The sequence below is a fragment of the Macrotis lagotis genome, chromosome 1 (genome assembly GCF_037893015.1).
Source record: "Macrotis lagotis isolate mMagLag1 chromosome 1, bilby.v1.9.chrom.fasta, whole genome shotgun sequence".
NCBI lineage: Eukaryota > Metazoa > Chordata > Mammalia > Peramelemorphia > Peramelidae > Macrotis > Macrotis lagotis.
In genome coordinates this window covers 519,228,192-519,250,020 of record NC_133658.1, presented here as the reverse complement: position 1 = coordinate 519,250,020, position 21,829 = coordinate 519,228,192, and the positions used below count along the sequence as shown (strand labels likewise).

Genomic DNA, 21,829 nt, shown 5'->3' with positions numbered 1-21,829 from the left:
GTGCTTTTCTTCTGAGATTACCTTGGATTTACCCTGGGCATATTTGTTTTTACATAGTGCAATGTGTATCGTCACTCCTATTCAACTTTAAGCCCCTTCAAAATTTGCCTCCTTTTTTGCTTTTCGTTTGAATTTCCATTTCTGTGCTTCATACACAATAGACACTAAATGAATACTAATTGACCTACTGAATGTTCCTTTAAACAAAATATTGTTTTCCTTTTTATTTCTTCTGATTTTGTTAATTTTTATTTTTATAGAGGAACTTTCCTATAACAATGAAATCAGGTGCAATTCCCAGTCATTTTACCATGAATATTTTTTCTTTGGGGGGAAATTTATCTGATATATGATAAATTATGTTCCAGTCTTTCATGTAAAAACTTCATTTTTTTCTTTTAAAAATGATTTTCATTTTACCTTTCCTCTCCTCTCCCTTAAAATAAAGTGTAAAAAAAGAGTAGAAAAACAGTTTAAAATCAACCAATATATAACAGAAGATTGATATATCCATTCTGGTATATATGTAGTCTCACCTCCACAAAGAAGTGGAATAGGTGACTTCTCATATCTTTCTTGTCTTCCAGGAGATTGGGCCTCAGGAAATAGTTATCCCTAGGAGGACTTCTGGAAAGCACCAGCCCACAGTAGTGTCTGGCCTTTCTCTTGCTTGCCCCATTCAACTCCAGGACACAACATCTCTATGATGGTCCACTAAGACAATCTTAGAAAGTTAACTAAAAAATTAATTCAACCAATAACATTGGCAATAGCTTTATATAAAATAAGTCCACATAAATCCAAGGAACATTAACAGGAAAGAGCTAGAGAGACAAATTCATTTCAAAAGAACTACAAAATGCATGAAAAATTTAGAAATCTACTTACCAAGAAACATAAAAGAAATATATGAACCCAACTACAAATCACTTTTTATACAAAGATAGTCGAAATATGGCAGAGATATAAATTATGTGTGATGAACTGTCCTGATATGATAAAAATGAAATTCGTTATTTCTTTAATGCCATATCAGTCAAATAAACTATAAATCAGAGAACTGGTAAGAGTAACAAAATTTGTTGGAAGAACTGAATAATTAAGAGTCTCAAGAGAAATAATAAAAAAGTGGTAAGAGAGGGCCAAGCAGTATTAACTTCGAACTATACTGTAAAGCAATGATTATCAAAAAAAATTGCTAAAATTTGCTAAAAAAAAGAAAAGTTGAATAGTAGGACAGATGAGGAAGCCAACAAACACATAAATCAGAAACAAAGGTCTGGGGAAAGGACTCATGATTTGATAAATATTTCTAAGAAAACTGGAAAGTAGCCTGGCAGAAATTAGGTGCAGATCAGGATTTCATACTATATATCAGAGTAAGCTCCAAATGCATATAAGGCCGAGATATAAAAAATTACAAAAAAACTAGTAACTATGGAGGAGTATAGAGTCCAAGAATGTTGACCTTGATGGTTCAGTGAATAAAAGAATGGGTATAATTACACCATTACGTTCTCCCTTCTCTGTGTTTATAGTCATGCAGATGAAATTGCTAGTGATAAAATTTTAACATTTTAAGTAAGATAAAAGCTATAGCCAACTTTATGCAAACATATGGAATATTACAATTTATGTTCCTAGTTCAGACATATATATATGTATATGTGTGTGTGTGTGTGTGAACTTTATAGGCATTATTTTATAGTCATACTTTGTAGGCATTGATTGGGTCCATGAAGTACTATGTTTATAAAAAAAATGATTTTGCTTTACCCTGAACTTAATACCAAAAAAATTCTATAAATTGAATATGAAAAGAGGCTCATATATGAACATGCAAATCTTTATTATATATAGCTTCCTTTTTAAAAAGTATGTCATAAGTTGGTATGCTATTTTTCAAAGTTTTGCTTGCCTTTATTTCTTTTGAATTCCCTTCTGTTCTTCTTGGTATTGTTTTTAATGCTTCAGTGATATTTGTTTTCCTTTTGTTCTTTTTATCAGCAATGATATTCTGAACCTCACCTTCCATACAAAAAATTCTTCACCTTCAAATTAAAAAAAAAGAAAAAACATAATCCATATAACAAACATAATCAAGCAAAACAAATCCACATATTTGCCATATCCAAAACTGTATGTCTGATTATGTATTTCAGGTTATTCCCTATCTCTCAAGAAGTGGTTAATAGGTTTCACTACTGATCTTCTGGAATTGAGGTTGGTCAGTCAGTAGTTGACAACTGTGTGTTTACTATGAACCAGGCAATGTGCAAAAGGACAGGAAAACAAAAAGACATATCTCCTTTTACTTATCCTGCCTTGTCAGATTGCTTCCTGCACCAATCTATTTATTCTTAAATCTTTAAACCCTCTATTCACTAGTATCTCCTTTACTGCCTCCAAACATGCCCATTTTTTCCTCATTCTTAAACACAATCCCCTCAACCCTTTACTTGGTCTGACCATTCTGTTACTCTCCTCCCTTTTTAAAGTGAATTCCTTGAAAAAACAATCTATAATAATTACCACTTACTTCTCTCACTTTCTTATATACTTTTCTTATATACCCCCAAGCATTCTGTCTTCTGAGCTTATCATTCTACTGAAACTGCTTTCTCCACTGTTACAAGTTATCTCTCAATGGCAAAGTCTAATTGTTTTAAGAATGTTTTCAGTCATTTCTAAGGGTAAGAAGTACCCAGCCTACATAGTAAGGGACACCAATAGATTTCCTTTCCATCACAACATCTATATAAACTCAGATCCCTTTGATGTTTTTCTTTGTTAAGTTATTTTGCTTCATCACAAGTATCCATGGTTTAGGAATCTTTATTTGGGTCTTTCAGGAGGACAAGATTTTAAAATGGCTTATTCTCCCCAAACATATACCTCTAATGACTTGGCTTCTGCTAGAAGAATGGCTTTTTAAATTGTTTGTTTCATTCTTTCTCTTTCCCTTTCCATTCCTTTCCCTTTTCTCTTCTTCCCACCCCCCTGCCCTTTCTGCATTCTCTCTGTTCTTTGAGAGTAAATTTTGTGGCAGTCTTCCTGATAAGGAAAAGAATAGTAACTTTAAAATGAAATCCTTATTATTGCTAATTATAAGAGTTTAACAGTATTAAATGAAATTTTAGGAAATTAATTTTGTGATATTGTCATTAAATATATTAAATAGGGCTCTTCTCAATTCTTTATCTCTTTCCTTAAAACCATAATGCTCCTTGGCACCATTGTTAAAATTTATTTGCAAATCACTGAAGTCTGGCTTTATACTTACTTCACCCTTTCTCCAGTACTTTTGCATTGGAATTTGTGTGATCCCTGTTAGATTCCTTGAGTATTATAGCTATTTGGCATATTGATGTTTTGAAAAGGTAACCTAGTTTTTAAAAAGTGATTAAAAGTTCAATATCTATGGAACAGAGCCTAGATGGTGACATGAAGGCAGAATTTCTCATAAATTCTCTTTCAAAATATTCTAAAAACTTTAAAATTATTACTCTAACTAAATTGTAGAGAGGCAGAACTCACAGAAAGACCCAGAGAAACCATTCTTCAGCTCAAGGTAACTTGAATATCAGTGGGAAGGTTCTGTTCTACCAGGTTCGAAGGTGAGGCAGTGCAGCCAGGGGTGCACTGTGCCAGAGTGAAAGAGTTTTGATCTTCCAGGGAACAACTTCCAGGCCACCTGAGTCCCTAGGGGAATTGGGTTTGTGGTAACAGAAATGGCATCTAGTTTTCCCAATCCAGGGATAACCAAGCACAAGTTGGAAGATCAGTGGGGAAAAGTGCCAGAGTGAGTGCACAGCTGAGGCCCTTAGCAACTGAGACCTTTAGTGGAGTGGCCCCAGGGTAGTCCCTGTAGGGGAAAATGGAAGCAGGCTTGCATAGCCACCCAGCAAGGGAGATGCCCAGCAGCTGGTTCCAGAGCACTCAGCCCACTGTCAAGATCTCCCTGCTATTCCTGGGGCAGGACTCGTGTGCTTTGTCCATATTCACCTGATCACAGTCTGGGGCCCCCAAAGCCATAGAACGGGACCCTCCTCACAGCTCCAGGGCAGAAGGGAGTGCTTGTGGTCATCCGCAGACCAAAATACAGCTCTTAAGACCTAGGAGGAACTAAGGCCCTTGTGTGTGTGCCCCAGTAACATTCAGCTTAGGAAGTACCCCCAAGCCAGGGCATAAGCTGGGGAAATGAGTAAAGAGAAAAAAAGGAACCTGATCTTAGATGATTACTTTGGTCCCATTGGGGATCAAAACACACACTCAGAAGATGAAGGAATTCAAGATTCTGCAGCTAAAGCCTCCTAGAAAAATAGGAATTGGGCTCAGACTAAGACAGAGATCAGGAAAGATTTTGAAAATAAAGTAAAAGAGGTAAGAGGAAAAATTGGGAAGAGAAATGAGAACAATGAAGGGAAATCATCAAAACCAAGTCAGCTTAGTCAAGGAGATACAAAAAATGTTGAAGAAAATAACATGTTAAAAATAGTTTAGATAAAATGGAAAAAGCAATCCAAAAAGTTAATGAGGAAAAGAATATGTGAAAAAGCAGAATTGGTCAGATGGAAAAGGAGGTAAGAGAGCAATTCCTTTAAATGTAGAATGATGGCTTTGTAAGGAATCAAGAAACAGTAAAACTATACCAAAAGAAATGAATAACTAGAAAACGTGAAGTATCTCTTTGAAAAAACAACTGACCTGGAGAACAGATCCAAGAGGCTTGACTTCATTTGGAAAGAATTTCTACAGGAAAATTGCCCTGATATCCTAGAAGCAGAGGGCAAAATAGAAATTGAAAGAATGTACCAATCTCCTGAAAGAGATCCAAAAAAATAACCCCCAAGAATATTATAGCCAAATTCCAGAACTCTGAAGTCAAAGAGAAAACCAGAAAGAAACAATTCAGATATCATGGAACTACAATCAGGATTACACAGGATTTAGCAGCATCTACATTAAGGGGTCATAGAACTTGGAATGTGATATTCTGGAAGGCAAAAGAACTTGGAATGCACCCAAAAATCAACTACCAAGCAAAACCGAACATCCTTTTCCTGGGGGAAAAGATAGATATTCATTGAATTAGGGGAATTTCAAACATTCCTGTTGAAATGACTATAGCTGAACAGAAAGTTTGATCTTCAAGTACAGGACTGAGGTGAAGCATAGAGAGGATGGACAAAAAAGGTAAATTATATTATAAGGGATTTAATGATGATAAACTGTGTGTATTTCCTGCATGGGAAGATGATACTGATAACTCATAGGAACCATCTCAATTAATAGAGCAGTTAGAAGGAGCATTAAATAAACAAGGCACAGGAGAGAGCGGAATATGAAGGTATAATATTTTATAAAGATAGAGTGAATGGATGAAAAAAGGAATATATTGGGAGAACATGAAAGGAGAGACAGAATAGGCCAAGATATTTCGTGTAAAAGCATCAAGAAAAAAGCTTTTGCAATAAATGGAAGGAGGGGAATGTGTGAATCTTCATTCTCATCAGAAATGGTCAGAGAGGAAACAACATACACACTTGATAGGTTATAGAAATCTCTTACCCTAGAGCAAAAAGGAGAGGAAGGGGATGGGAGAAAAGGGACAGGGGAGGGGGTGATACAAGAGAGAGGGTAGATCATGGCGCAGAGGGTAGTCAGATACAACACACTTTTGTTGCTTTTTGCAAGGTGTAGTGGGTTTGGATGCCAGTCCAGGACCACATGGCTGGGTGGTTTTTGGGTGGTCCTTCTGGCTATCCTATGTGCCATGCAACCTGCCCCATAGTAGCACACTTTTGAGGACAGAATGAAAGGAAAGAGAAAATAGAATAAATGGGAGTGGATAGGAATGGATGGAGGGAAATACAAACTGCAATAGCAACTGTGGGAAAAAATATGGAAGTATGATAAAGAATGTAACCTAGCCCAGAACAGAGCTGATGGTATCTGAACATAGACGGAAATACAATTTTTTAAATCTTTCTTTCACTTTGTTTTCTGTGAGATTTTTCTATTTTTTGTGGGGGGGAGGGGGATTATGCTTATTCTTAGAAGACTGTTTTAGTAATGTGTAAATAAAGAAAAAATGTAAAAATAAAATAACAATTTTAAATAGAACTATACATATATATATCATAAAAAGTTCTATATCCTTTGTCTCAAATCTTGCTGATAGGTATCACCAGGTAGAAATATCTCATATATACCCAAATGCATATTCATAACACTTTTTGTGGTAGTGCTATGTTGGGGAATGACTGAACAAATTGTGATGCATAAATATAATGGAATATTACGTTTGTCATAAGAAACTGAAGAACTGAGAGAAATATGGGAAGAAAAATGAACCGATACTAAGAAAATTTAATAAAATGAAGTAAATTATATGCAGTCAATCTTCAACTTTCATGTATCTAATTTTCTTCAAGCATTCATGGATTTTATTAATAATCTCATCTTTATTTTTGCTTTGGTACCAATACACATTCATGGCTATGTGCACAGTAAAGAAAAAAAAGGGACAATGTTCTCAAGTTTGTACAGCAATTAGTATCCTTCTAGGTGTTTCACACATCTTGTTCACTTTACTGTTGTAGAATGAAGTTCCTTCCTTGTTATTCATTACATATTTTCATGGTCTTTAAAACTCAAGTTTTGTGTTACAATTATGCTCCCATAGCATAGTGCAATTCTTTTGGGCTCTAAGGCCAAGCTTGTAAAGTCAGTATTGTGACTTAGTGAGAAATTAAAGGTGTTAGATAAACTCTGTCAGAAAGTCAGCAGCCACTGACAGCCTGAAGACCTTTGCATGAAGCAGAGGTCACTGACAAATCATTACAAACTGGTGCATTCTTCATGATCTGCAGCACCATCCACTAGAGATGAAAGAAAGAGCATCTTCTGAAATTGTCTATTAAACTTGCAATATTCTTTCCCTTGTTTCAGACGGTAGCCAAGGTAGAGACTTTTACAATAGTATAGTATACAGTATATTGCTCTCAGAGTGGAAGGGAAGGTTCAGGTTAGAAAATGTTTTAGTTTTAAGAATTTTACATGCTGTACAGTATGATACTGTAGATTTCGTATATTATTAAAAGTGTTTTATGTGTACTGTTATCTTGGACATCCTATTATAAAAATCAGTTTGTGAACTGTTTGAAAAATTTATGCTAGACAAATACATGAAGTTTTGGTGAATAATGAATATATTGAATTCTGTTCATCTAGAATTTAGCCTAATAAACTGTGTGTAAAATACCACTATTACCATTTATATTGGACCAGGAAAGCAATGTGACAAATGTGATATGGTGTTCATTTTATCTGCTTCCAAGGGAAATGTTTCCCATGTCCAAAAAAATCATTGTCACAAATTCATGGCTAGGTTTGTAATGAGGAAATTGTTGTAAATAGATATTGCAAAGACCTTTAATATATTTACATTTGGATCTCCTTCCTACTTTTCAAACAGGCCCAGCCTGGGGTATTTTAGATGATATGTAAAAAAAAACAAAAACAAAATCTTGAGTCCTTCATCATCCACCCATCAATAACAAGGTATAAATATAAGTGAACTTATCAGATACAAAGTCCATGGAATTCTCAAGTTCTGAACTGTCCCAAGCTTCCTTCTACCCCTCCATTTACTGGAATCCCTTTATCTGTCTATCTTTCTATCTTCCTATCCATTTAATATTTGGTGCCAAGCCTCCTTTTTATCTATTTTGTTTATTATGAATAAAATATACATCCAAAGCCATGGCCTAGACACAGATTTTATCTTCTAGGTTTTACTGACACCTCTCTTGTTCTCTTATATTCACTTTCCTTGACTGTAAAAGGGGAATAACAGGAGCAGCTATCTCTTACAATTGTTGTGGGGAACAAATGAGATGTGAACATGCTGTAGAAATAAATACTCCTTGCACTCTCCGCCTCACCCTTCATCTTCCCCAGCAGAACAAACATTTTCCCCCTCATCCCCACCCCTCTTAGAAAGCCACCTTGCTCCCTTTGCTTTGAGAAAAGCTTCACTTTCTCCTCTGTGTAATGTTCATCTCTATTATATTGATAAGGGTCAAGCTCCTCTACCTCAGAACCCCCTCTTCCACCCTCCCCCATGTTTATGCTTTGCTTCTCATTCCTTAGAAACTTTTCATCTTCCATAAATGTATGTGGAAAGACTTTATTTTACTCCTTTCATCTTCTCAGGTGAAAAGTCAGAATATAGTAGTTACTTTTCTAGCAAAAATACAAGCGTTACACATGATACAAATCACTGCACAATCTGCCCCACTCTCCATAATGGTTGAGAATTTCAGCTTTCTTTCTTGAAACTATTTGTGAATATTTATACTTTAACCCTAACATTTGTTTAAAATATTTTACAGCTAGTCATTTTCTAAAAGTTAAAACTTTTTATAGCCAATTTTCTTTACCTGCAATCTGAAATCTATCAGTTTATCTGTCCTGTTAATTTCATTTACATTTTCTTAACTTGTTTTCCTTTGTCTTGACCACTACCTTCTCCTAATTCTTTCTAAACCTTCCTCTTCAAGTTTTACTCTAAGTCCTCCCTCCTCCTCCTCCTGCTCTTTTTGCCCAAGGTCACAAGCTAAGTAAGTGTCTGAAGCCAGATTTTGGATTTTAACTCAGGCCCTCTTGACTTCAGGGCTGGTGTTCTATTCATTGTTCCACTTAACTGCCTCTCCTTTCTTCCTTTTTTTAAAGAAAGATTTTATTTATTTTGAGTTTTACAATTTTCTCCCCCATTCTTGTTCCCCCCGTTAGTCTTTAGTTAGTCTGTTAGTCTTTACATTGTTTCCATGGTATACATTGATCTCAGTTGAATGTGATGACAAATAATATCCTTAAGGAAGGAAAAATAAAGTATGATATAGTAAAATTACCTAATAAGATAATGGTTTTTTCCTAATTTGAAGCTAATAGTGTTTGGTCTTTGGTCCAAGTACACAATTCTTTCTCTAGGTACAGATGGCATTCTCCATCACAGATAGCCCAGAATTGTCCCTTATTGTTGCACTGAAGGAATGAGGAAGTCCATCAAGGTTGATCATCACCCCCATGTTGCTGTTAGGGTGTACAATGTTTTTCCTGGTTCTGCTCATCTCATGCAGCATCAATTCATGCAAATCCCTCCCGGCTTCCCTGAATTCCCATCCCTCCTGGTTTCTAATAGAACAATAGTGTTCCATGGCATATACATACCACAGTTTGTTAAGCCGTTCTCAAATTGAAGGACATTTGCTTAATTTCCAGTTTTTTTGTCACCACAAACAGGGCTGCTATGAATATTTTTGTACCAGTGATGTTTTTACCCTTTTTCATAATCTCTTCAGGGTATAGATCCAGTAGTGGTATAGCTGGATCAAAGGGTATGCACATTTTTGTTGCCTTTGGGGCATAATTCCAAACTGCTCTCCAGAAAGGTTGGATGAGTTCACAGCTCCACCGACAATGTATTAGTGTTCCTGCATCCCTTCCAACATTGATCATTGTCCTTTCTGGTCATATTGGCCAGTCTGAGAGGTGTGAGGTGGTATCTCAGAGATTCTTTAATTTACATTTACCAAATAAGTAATGATATGGAGCAATTTTTCATAAGACTGGATTATTTTGATTTCCTCAGCTGTAAATTGCCTTTGCATATCATTTGTCAATTTGGGAATGGCTTTTTTTTTGAAAATTTGACTCAGTTCTCTGTATATTTTAAAAATGAGTCCTTTGTCAGAAATACTAGTTGCAAAAATTGTTTCCCAATTTGCTACATTTCTTTTGATCTTGGTTACAGTGGTTTTTTTCTGTGCACAATCTTTTTAATTTAATGTAATCAAAAATTATCTTACTTGTTTTTAATGATGTTCTCCATCGCTTCCTTGGTCATAAACTGCTTCCCTTTCCACATATCTGGCAGGTAAACTACTCCTTGATCTTCTAGTTTGCTTATAATATCGGTTTTTTATGTCTAAATTCTGTATCCATTTGGATCTTGTCTTGGTATATAGAGTGTGAGATGTTGGTCTAATCTAAGTTTCTTCCATACTAATTTCCAATTTTCCGAACAGTTTTTATTGAAGAGAGAGTTTTTATCCCAATAGCTGGACTCTTTGGGTTTATCAAACAGCAGATTACTGTAATCATTACCTGCTATTGCACCTAGTCTGTTCTGATCCACGACTCTATTTCTTAGCCAATACCAGATAGTTTTGATGTCTGATGCTTTATAATATAATTTTAGATCTGGTAAGGCTAAGCCACATTGTTTTGTACTTTTTTCCCCCCATTGAATCCCTGGAAATTGTTGTCTTTTTATTTCTCATATATTTATTTAAATACAACATTTTCTAACTCATTAAAGTAATTTTTTGGAATTTTGATTGGTAGGTCACTAAACAAGTAGTTTAGTTTTGGTAGAATTGTCATTTTTATTATATTAGCTTGACCTATCCATGAACAGTTGATGTTTGCCCAGGTATTTAACTCTGATTTTATTTGCATGAGAAGTGCTTTGTAATTGTTTTCAAAAAGTTTCTGAGCCTGCCTTGATAAGCTCCTAGGTATTTTATTTTGTCTGAGGTTACTTTGCATGCGATTTCTCTTTCTAGCTCTTTCTGCTGCATCTTGCTAGTCATATAGAAATGTTGAGGATTTTATATTCTGCTAAAGTTGCTAATTATTTCTAGTAGTTTTGTAGATGACTTTTTGGGATTCTCTAGGTATACCATCATGTCATCTGCAAAAAGTGAGAGTTTTGTCTCCTCCTTCCCTATTCTAATTCCTTCAATTCCTTTTTTCTTATTGCTGAAGCTAATGTTTCTAATATGATATTGAATAGTAGTGGTGATAATGGGCATCCTTGATCTTATTGGGAATGCCTCTAGCCTCTCCCCATTGCATCAACAAATAGTTTCAGATAGATACTGCTTATTATTCTAAGGGACAAACCATTTATTCCTACACTCTCTAGTGTTATTAGGAATGGGTGCTGTATTTTGTCAAAAGCTTTTTCAGTATCTATTGATATGATCATATGATTTCTGATAGCTATGTTGTTGATATAATTAATTATATTAATAGTTTTCCTAATATTGAATTAACCCTGCATTCCTGGGATAAATCCTACTTGATCATAATGTATTATCCTAGTAATAACTTGTTGTAATCATTGACTAAGATTTTATTTAAGATTTTTCCATCTATATTCATCAGGGAGATAGGCCTATATTTTTCTTTCTCTGTTTTAACTCTTCCTGGTTTAGGTATCAGCACCATATTGGTGTCATAGAAAGAGTTAGGCAGAGTTCTGCCTTCCCCCATTTTCCCAAAGAGTTTATATAGAATTTTTATAGTTTTATAGTTTTATAGAATTCACTTGTGAATCCATATGACCCTGGAGATTTTTTCTTAGGGAATTCCATAATGATGTTGAATTTCTTTCTCTGAGATGGGGCTATTTAGGTATTTAATTTCCTCTTCATTTAACCTGGGCAACTTATATTTTTGTAAGTATTCATCCATTTCATTTAGATTATCAAATTTATTTGCATAGAATTGGGCAAAATAATTTTGAATTATTACTTTATTTCATTCTCATTGGTGGTTGAATTTACCTTTTCCATTTATGATACTAGAAATTTGGTTTTCTTCTTTCTTTTTCTCCATTAATTTTTAGAATTTATAATTTGGCATTTAACTGTGGATTTTTAATTTGCTCTTTCTCTAATTTTTTTTAGTTGCATATTTAGTTTATTGATTTTCTCTTTCTCTGATTTGTTTATATAAGCATTTAAAATAATATATCCCCTGACAGCTGCCTTGAATGTATCCCCTGGGTTTTGGTATATTGTTTCATTATTGTCATTATTAATCTAGGATAAAAATAGTTCTTTCTATAACTTGTTGTTTGATCTACTCATTCTTTAAAATGAGGTTATTCAATTTCCAGTTCTGGATCTATATCTCCTTGGCCCAATATTGCATATGATTTTTATTGCGTTATGATCTGAAAAAGATATTCACTATTTCTGCCTTTCTACAATTGATTATTAGATGCCCTAGTACATGGTCAGTTTTCGTGTAAGTGCTGTGGACTGCAGAGAAAAAAGTATATTCCTTTCTATCTCCATCCAGTTTCCTTTATAAGTCTATCATATCTAGGTTTTCTAAGAATCTATTTACTTCCTTAACTTCCTTCTTGTTTATTTTATATTAGATTTATCTAAATCTGAGAGTGTGAGATTGAGGTCTTCTTCTAGTAGAGTTTTGCAGTCTGTGTCTTCCTGTAGCTCTTTCAACTTCTCGTTTGGTATTTGGATTCTGTACCATTGGGTACATACATATTTAGTATTGAAATTACTTTATTATCTATGGTACCTTTAAGGAGGTTATGGTTTCCTTCCTTATTTCTTTTAAAGCTATCTGTTTTAGCAGCTGCTTTGTCAAGATAAGGATTGTTACCCCTGCTTTTTTCACTTCAGCTGAAGCAAAATACATTTTGCTCCAATCTTTTAGCTTTACTCTATATGTATCTCTCTGCTTCAAATGAGTTTCTTTTAAGCAGCATATTGTAGGATTCTGGTTTTTAATTCACTCTGCTATCTGCTTAAGTTTTAAGGGAGTGTTCATCGCATTGACATTCAAAGTTATAATTACTAACTCTTTATTGCCCTCCATGCTATCTTCTTTCTGTTTGTACTTTCCCCTTTTTTCTCTTTATCCTTATTCTCCAGTGTTTTGTTTTTGAATACCACCACCTTCTCTGTCTTTGCCCTCTTATATCAACCCCCTCCCCTTTTTTCCCCTTTTCCCTTTTCCGCTTCTTCCCTTCTTTCTGTTATTTCCCCTTTTTCTCCCCCTTCCCTACCCCACCTTTTCCCATTTTAATGCTTGAAAGGTAAGATAAGCCAAGTCTGATGAGCTGAAGATTCAGGTGGCTCTCCACTCCTCCCTTCTTCCCCTCAATTACAATTGGTCTTTTGTACCTCTTGATGTAATGAGATTTACCCCATTCAGTCTCCCTCCATCCTCTCTTCTCCTTACTGTCCCCCTTTTTAAGGAGGTATTGTTTGTAAATCATTCTGAGTCACAGAAAAGTTATGAGTGTCCATCACATCTGGCTATGTATATTCTTTCAAATAGAGTTGTGATTCTCAAGAGTTCCAGGTGGGTATAATAGCCAGTTTCATCTTATTGGATAGTGGTTTTTTTTTTTTAACCTTTTCATGGGGCTCTTGAGCCTCTTGTTTGATGTTTCTATTTACCTCTGGTCTTTTCATCATGAAATCTTGGAAGTCTCCCATTTCATTAAATGTCCATCTTTTCCCCTGGAAGAGAAGACTCAGCTTTGTCGGGTAGTGGATTCTTGGCTGCATTCCAAGCTCCCTTGCTCTTCAGAATATCTCAGGCCCTTCAGTCCATTAATGTTGATGCAGTGGGTCCTGCGTAATCATTACTGTGGCTCCCTGGTATTTAAAATTTTTCTTTCTGTTTGCTTGCAAGATTTTCTCTTTTATCTGATAGTTCTGGAATTTGGCCACAACATTCCTTGGAGTTTACATTTTAGGATCTCTTTCTAGAGGAGATCAATGTATTCTTTGAATAAGTATTTTGCCCTCTGGTTCCATGATGTCAGGGCAGTTTTCCATCTAAATCCTGTAATATTAAGTCCAGGCTTTTTTTTTTTTCTCTTCAATGTTCTAAGGGTTCTCCTTTCTTGATCTGTTCTCAAGGTTAGTGGTTTTACATTTTATATTTTCTTCTATCTTTTTGGTCTTTTGGTTTTGTTTAACATAATCTTGTTGTCTCATGAAGTCATTAGTTAATGCCGATTCCATTCTTTTTTTAGAGAAGATTTTTCTTCATTTACCTTTTGCAACTCTTTTTCCAATTGATCAATTCTATTTTTGAAGGAGTTTTCCATTTGCCTAAGTGTAGTTTTGAGAGAATCATTTCATTTTTGCATTTGCCTAATTGAAGATCTGAGAGAGTTAGTCTCATTTTGTATTTGTCCAGTTGTATTTTCTAAGAATTTGTTTTCTTTTTGTGAGATGTTAATTTTCTCTTGCAACATGTTAATTTTCTCTTGAGTTTCTTTTCCCAATTTTTCCAAGTGATTTTTAAACTACTTCCTGATTTCTTCAAGGAAGTCTTTCTGAGCTGGAGACCAATTCATATTCTCCTCAGCAGTGCTAGATCTCTCTGGGTTAGAATCTGTCTCTTCTAAGTATTTCTCTATGTGCCCCCCTTTTCTCTGCCCTTTTTTTCATCTTTTTAGGATCTTGTATTGGGGGGAACTGGCTCTCAGGTTTGCTTTTGAAGATCCTAGAGGCTTTGTTCAGTTGGCTTAGTAATTCCAAGGGCCAGCCATTGGGGGTGCTGGTTGCTTTCTCTGGAGTGTTTGAGGTCCTCAGCAGCAGGGGCTGAATTGACTCTGAACACTGGACTGGGCCCTGGAGGAGGGAGTTAATCCCTTTCCATTGAGTGAACTCTATTACCCTGAGGGGCTGGTAGTGGTGGTGGTGGTGGTGGTGATTGTTTATTGTTTGTTTTGGGCAAAGGGCTCTGCTGAAAGTATGGAGTTCAGGTCCCTGGCCCTGCTGGTTGTTATTCAGGTGTGCTCTGAGACTCTGTGCTGGAACTCACGCTGCTGTTGCAATTGCCGCCCCCCCCCCCCCCCCCCAGGGCAAAGACACTGCAGCTAAATCTGGATCTCGCACCCACCACTCACTGAAGTCTCTACTGCTGAGGCTGACCCTCTTTCTTTCTTCAGTTGCTGTTCCCGAGTTGATCCTTTGCTCTCCCGGTTCACCTACAGTCCCCTGACACAGACCTTTTTGGTACGTGTTCTTCTCCTAACTTCTCTTTCTGGGTTTTGTCAATCGAATTTCTGTTAAGAGGTTTCTCTCATGTTGTTTTTGAGGGAAAAGAGGAGCACTTATCACAGTGCCTGTCTTCTCTCCCCCATCTTGGCCAGAAGTCAGAAAAAAGCTCTGCTTTATTCTTCATAATCCATTTTTATCATCCCTAATTGTCCTTGATCATGTTTCTCTTTCAACCTGGAAGTTTAGTATGTAAGTTGGTCTCCAGATTGCTCTCCTTGAGATTTTCTTTAATTTCTTTCAAATTTTACCAAATTTCTCATTAGCAAATTCAACTTATGACCTCTCTCAGAGTTCCAAACCCTGCCTTCCCCAAAGAAAACATAGCCTCTAACACTTCGGGTGTTGCTGAATTGTAATTGGAAAATATTTAGCAATTGGAAAATATTTAGCAAATATTTAGCAAAATAAATAAAAATACAGAGAATATTTAGCAAAATAAAAATAAAAATACAGTAAAACCTTGATAATGTTTGCATTTTTTACTAAGTTAAAATGATAACGATAATAATCTTTTTGTAATGTTTTGTGGTCCCAGGTTGTATATGAATTTGATCCTATATTTCTAAATGATCTCTTATCCCTTTATTCAATTTAAGTCATTTTTCCTTCTACCACTCTTTTTTTTTTTTCCTTAAGAATTCAGACTGACCAGTTAGATCCTGGCTTACATCTTTGATCCTGGCTCCCCAAGAGGCTAAGACTAGCAGATTCCTTTAAGCTTGATAGTTCTGAGGTTTAATGAGCTATTTCTGTTTGGAGAGAGGAGAGCTAGGATCCTCTGCTCTAAATTCAAGATTATGCTACAAGTTCTTGGGATGCAGGGTGGTGAGGGAAGGCAAGGGTATCATATTGTCTTAGGAGGATTAAACTGACCATGATTAGAAAGAGCAGGGCAAAGCTCCCATGCTTACCAGTAGTAGGATGGAAGTGTTTATACATACATATATATATATATATATATATATATATATATAGCCCCTTTGTATTTTTCAGCTTCGGTAGAAGACTCAGGCTTAAAAAAAGAAAAGAATTAAAAGATAATTTGCTGATTACATAACTAAGAGGGTACTACTAATCTATTAAGCTAATCTGATCCTCCCTTATGATTATTATTACTGTAATAATACTTGAATTTAATGTATCAAAACTGGAATTTAAAAATGAATATCCTTTAGCTTAATCAAAAAGGTCCTCACTGATAGTAAATTGTTCTGACCTGAATAGCTGATTTGAGCCTCTCTGAATATGTTTGTCTCATTGACATGATTTGTGTTGAGACATTGAACTACTGATGTAACATCTCAAAAATTGTTTCTGACAATATTCAAGAAGATTATAGGATCATTGAATTTTATTGTTGTGATTGACCTTAGAGATGATCTTTTAAGATCTCCTTATTTTATAGATGTAGAAACCAAAGGCCCAAAGGAATGTGACCTTCCCAAGATCACATAAAGGACTAAAATCTATCTCTCTTAATCCCCTTCCCCATTATAAGTGTGATATATAGAAATTTTGCTTATAAGTTTTATTGGTGGCAGTAATAGAGAGAAAATTTTTTCAGGTAATATCATATTTTTCTTCTACCTGAGACATTCTCATTAGTCTTTTCCATATTTAGTAAAGTCAGGGATCACTTATAGATATCAAAAGTATCGCCTATCTCATTTTTACTCCCCCCATACCCTCCCACCAATTATTGTCATAATTCTGTATACAAGGAACCATTGATTAAGCCCCATTTGGATCACTGTTTTGTGCATCAAATGTAGTTCTTTTGACTTTTCTTTAACCCTGACTCTACTGATGCCTTATTGTGAAACCTGGGTAAAGTCATTCAGTCTCTTGATGTCTTACTTTTTCTGTCTTTATAGGATATGAGAAGGTTACTTATTTGTCTCTTCAGAATTTATTTTGCTTTTTTATTTTACTTTTTTAAAAAAATTGAGTAGTTTTGGAGGGAACACTCATCTTAAATACAAGGCAGCAGCACATCTTATCTAGTGTAGCTAGATATATAGCAGTAGGAGTTTCAGAGTGTGTATATCAATGATCTAATTGAACCAAGCAAATTCAATAGAAATTTGAAAATAATATTCTAGAAAAAAACGTTTTTCAACTTTTTTTCCCAATGACCCCATGAATTGTAGGAGTTTAGGCTGTTAAGAAAGTAGAACATTCATTAGTATTAAAAAAAAATCCATATTTGTAAGTGTAGTATAATCAGCATGATACATTATTGAAATCAATTAGATTTTAAAGAAATTGTATATTATAAACTATAAAACAACACAGATTACTGTTTAAGTCATTTTAAGTTGGGAATTCTTAATACATTTGTCAGTGTATTGAAAATTACTAGGTAAATAAAAGTCCCCTTTTCAAAGTGGAAAGGAGAATAGGAAATTTTAAAATGTCAAAAACTTCCTACATGGAAAAGTTAGAGGAAAATCCCTTCCTATCTCTCTTCTACCTCCCAGGAGAATTAAGTATTCAAGAAGGAAATATAGATGAGGATGAAAAGGGGATTCAAAATATATCAAGAAACTAAATCAAATCTGTAATATGTCAACACTAGGCAAAAGGAAGTTGAAAATAAGTGGATATTTTGAATTGGCAAATGATTTTAATTAACAGATTTAATTATGTGTATGTAAATTGTTTATGTGCATACACACACATACTCATGTAATACCCTATGAAAATAATTATCTTTTAAATCTAGAAAAGTATATCGAGAAACTAAATCAAATCTGTAATATGTCAACACTAGGCAAAAGGAAGTTGAAAATAAGTGGATATTTTAAATTGGCAAATGATTTTAATTAACAGATTTAATTATGTGTATGTAAATTGTTTATGTGCATACACACACATACTCATGTAATACCCTATGAAAATAATTATCTTTTAAATCTAGAAGCAATATAAAGACTGTTCTAGACCACATGCTTCTCTACTTGGCTGCTTTAGAGAATTTATATTAAACAAAGAGTAGTACAATCCCATATTTTCTGAGCCTCCAGTTAGGAAACTTCATAATGGTTAAGCAGAAGTTTGGCTCTCTGCCTTAATTTACATTTATATTTATCTTTAGATAAACTTCTGACCTGTTTATGCTTGACACAAAATTTATATTATAGGGCACAGTAGTATTCCCATCACAATCATTTGCCACAGCTCTGTATTTCCAACTTTTGCCACTACAGAAAGACCTGTTATAAATATTTTTGTACATATAGGTCCTTCTCCTTTTCCTTTGATTTCTTGGGGTACAGACTTGGTAGTCTGTCAAAGAGTACGCACTTTGGAGATTGTTCCAAATTGTTCTCCAGAATGATTGGAATAGTTCACTACCTCATCAGCAGTTCTTTAGAGTACTGATTTTTTCCTCATTCTGTCCAACATCTGTCATTTTTATCGGTATGACATAGTACCTTTAATTTGCATTTCTCCAATTAATAGTGATAGAGAGCATTTTATAGATAGCTTTGATTGTTTCTTCTGCATACTACCTGTTTAAATCCTTTCACAATTTGTCAATTGAGGAATGGCTCTTTTTAAAATAAATTTGACTCAGTACTATATTCAATATGTATTTGAGAAATGAGGCCTTTATCAGAGAAATTTATATTATTTTATTTCCTACAATACCTTCTAGCACAGTGTAGTTTATCTGATTATCCCTTTTAATTAGGTCTATTTTGACCTCTGCTTTGTCTGAGATCATTATTGCTACCCCTGCCTTTTTTTTCTTGGTTTTTGGACGGCAATGGGGTTAAGTGACCTGCCTAAGGTCACAACTAGGTAATTAAGTATGTTAAGTCACATTTGAACTCAGGTCCTCCTGATTCCAGTGTTCATGCTGTACCCACTGTGCCACCTAGCTGCCCCTACCCCTGCCTTTTTTACTTCAAATGCAACACATTAGATTCTGCTTGAGCCCTTTAATTTAACTGTCTTTTTGTTTGAAGTGTGTCTTTTATATACTGCATATTCTTGGATTCTGGTTTCTAATCTATTCTCCTAACTGCTTCTGTTTTCTGAGTGAGTTCATCCCATTCATAGTAATGATTACTGTGTGTTTCCCAACATCTCCTCCTTCTCTGTCTGTCTCCCTCTATTTCTTTATCTCTCCTGCCCTCTTCTCAAAAACTATTTTTGTTTCTGACTACTGTCTCTATTAGTCCATTTCCCCTTTTATTTTCCTCCTCACAAATGTCTCTTATCCTCTTTCCCTCCTATTTTTCCTCTTGTGCAATTTCTATACACAACTGAGTGTGTATGTGTGTCTGCAAATGTATATATGTGTGTGTGTATATATATATATATATATATATATATATATATGTAACCAATTCTGCTGAGAAAGCAATTCAAACATTGCCTATTACTGATCCCCTCCCCCCAATTTTTTCCCCTCCATTGTACAAAGGTCTTTCTTTCATGTTCCTTTTGTGTGGACAATTTACCCCATTTTATTTCTTCCCCTTTTTCCTAGTACATCCTTCTTTCTCACCCCTTCCTTATTTTGGAGATCATTTCAACATAATCCATTCTCATCTATGCCCCCTCAATATATTAAGACATTTTAACTTACCTAATAATGATAAAGTTCTTAGGCATTATATGTAACATCTTCCCATACAGGAATGGAAACAGTTTAACTTTACTGAATCCCTTATGATCATTCTTTCAAGTTTTTCTTTTATATTACTCTGTTTAATTTTTAATTATGTTATAGTTTATTATTTTTTATGTTATTCTTTTATCTTTACTCTCATGAGTCTTCTGTTTGAATGTCAGAATTTCTTTTCAGCATTGGTTATTTCATAAAGAATGTTTGAAAGTTCTGTTTCATTAAATACCCATTTTTCCCATCAAAGGGCTCTGTATAGTTTGCTGGGTAGATTCTTTTTGGTTTTGATCCTAGAAATTTTGCCTTCTGCATATTTTATCCTAAGCCATTAAGTTGTGTGTCATTCTTACTACAGTAAGCTTTGTAATATATGAATTATTTCTTTCTGGCTGCTTAAAATATTTTCTTTTAACTTAGGAGCATAGGAAGTTTTTATTTTGTAATCTCTTTTAGGGGGTGGTTGAAAGCTTCTTTCAATTTTATTTTATTCTTGGGTTCTAGGATATCAGGACAGTTTTCCATGATAATTTCTTGAGATATGATGTCTAAGCCCTTCAATTTTATATAAATATTTTATTTGTCTTCCAATTATATACAATAGTAGTTTCTACCTATCATTTTTTGATGTTTTGAATTTTATAACTTTTCCCATACCCTCCCTCCCCACTAGAAGGCAGTATGATAATCTTTACATTACTTCCATGCTATACATTGATCAGAATTGAATGTGTTGAGAGAAAAATTATATCCTTGAGGAAAAATTAAATATTAGAGATAGCAAAATCATGTAGTACATAAGACAACTTTTTTTTAAAAAAATTTAAGGTAATTGTCTTTGGTCTTTGTTTAAACCCCATGGTTCTTTCTCTGGATACAGATGGTACTCTCCATCCCAAATACCCTAAAATTGTCCCTGATTGTTGCACTAATGGAAAGAACAAGTCCATTAAGGTTGATCATCACCCCCATGTTGCTGTTAGGTTGTACAGTGTTCTTCTGGTTCTGCTCGTCTCACTCAGCATCAGTTCATGCAGATCCTTCCAGGCTTCTCTGAAATCTCGTCCCTTCTGGTTTCTAATAGAACAGTAGTGTTCCATCACATACATATACCACAATTTGTTCAGCCATTCCCCAATTAATGGACATTCACTCTATTTCCAATTCTTTATCATCACAAACAGGATTAGGCCCTTTCTTTAACCATAGCTTTCAGATAGTCTAATAATACTTAAATTAACTCCTCTTGATCTGTTTTACAGGTTAAATTTTTTTCCATTGAGATATTTTACATTTTCTTTTATTTTTTTCTACTTTGTTTTATTGTTTCTTCATATCTCAAGGAGTCATTAACTTCCACTTGCCCAATACTAATTTTTTAGGAATTAATTTTTTAATGAGATTTTGTACCTCCCCCCCCCCCCTTTGGTCAATTCTGCTTTGCAAGGAGTTTTTTCTTCAGTGAAGTTTTGTACTCTTTTTCATTTGGCAAGTTCTCCTTTTTATGGAGTTTTCTTCAGTGGATTTTTGTGCCTCTTTGACCATTTAGTGAATTCTGTTTTTGAACCTCTTTAACCAAGCTGAAAATTCTTTTTTTCATAATTTTTTTCCTTCATTCTCATTTCTTTTCCCAGTTTTTCCTATACCACTCATCTTTTTTTTCTTTAACTCTTCTCCAGGAATTTTGTTCAGACTTGGGTTGAATTAGCATGTTTCTGTGAGACTTTTTAAATAGCTATTTTTGCATTGTTGCCTTCTGAGTTTATATCTTCTGTGGGAAGACCTCATGGCAGGTCTTCCCTGCCACCATAGTAGCTTTTTATGGTCAAATTCTTGATTTGTTTTTTTCTTATTTTTCCTAGACTATTTCTTGGACTTTATGTTAAAGTTGGGTTTTGCTTACTGGGATGGGTTTGTGCTAATGTTTTCAGAGATAGTGCCAAGGGTTCTGCAAGAATGATCATTGCTCTTCTGGTCTTTCCCAGAAAGGTCCCTTGCTCCCCATGACTGACCACCAAGTACTTCTCTCTGCCTTTGCAGAGTACAGTTATCAATCAGTGTCAGCTACCCAGCTCCTATAAAGGGTCCCAGGAATCTCCAGTTATCTGATTTCTCTCTTATCATCTCTGACCTGAGAGTTTCTCAAGCTGCTGCTTTTGTGGTCTCTGTGATGATCTTTGTTGCCACTCTAGTATTGACTCCGGAAAGGCCTCTACCCCCAGTGCCACAGATGACTTCTGCTGCCTTTTAAATATTTTTAGATTGGAACAATGTCTCACTTAGA

At 34.9% G+C, this 21,829-nt stretch overlaps 1 protein-coding gene across 1 annotated transcript in view; it reads left to right on the top strand.

Annotated features, from left to right (window-relative positions):
• Positions 1–21,829, top strand: part of TSPAN7 (tetraspanin 7) — a 119,138-nt gene that overhangs the window by 18,137 nt on the left and 79,172 nt on the right. The window lies entirely within an intron of this gene.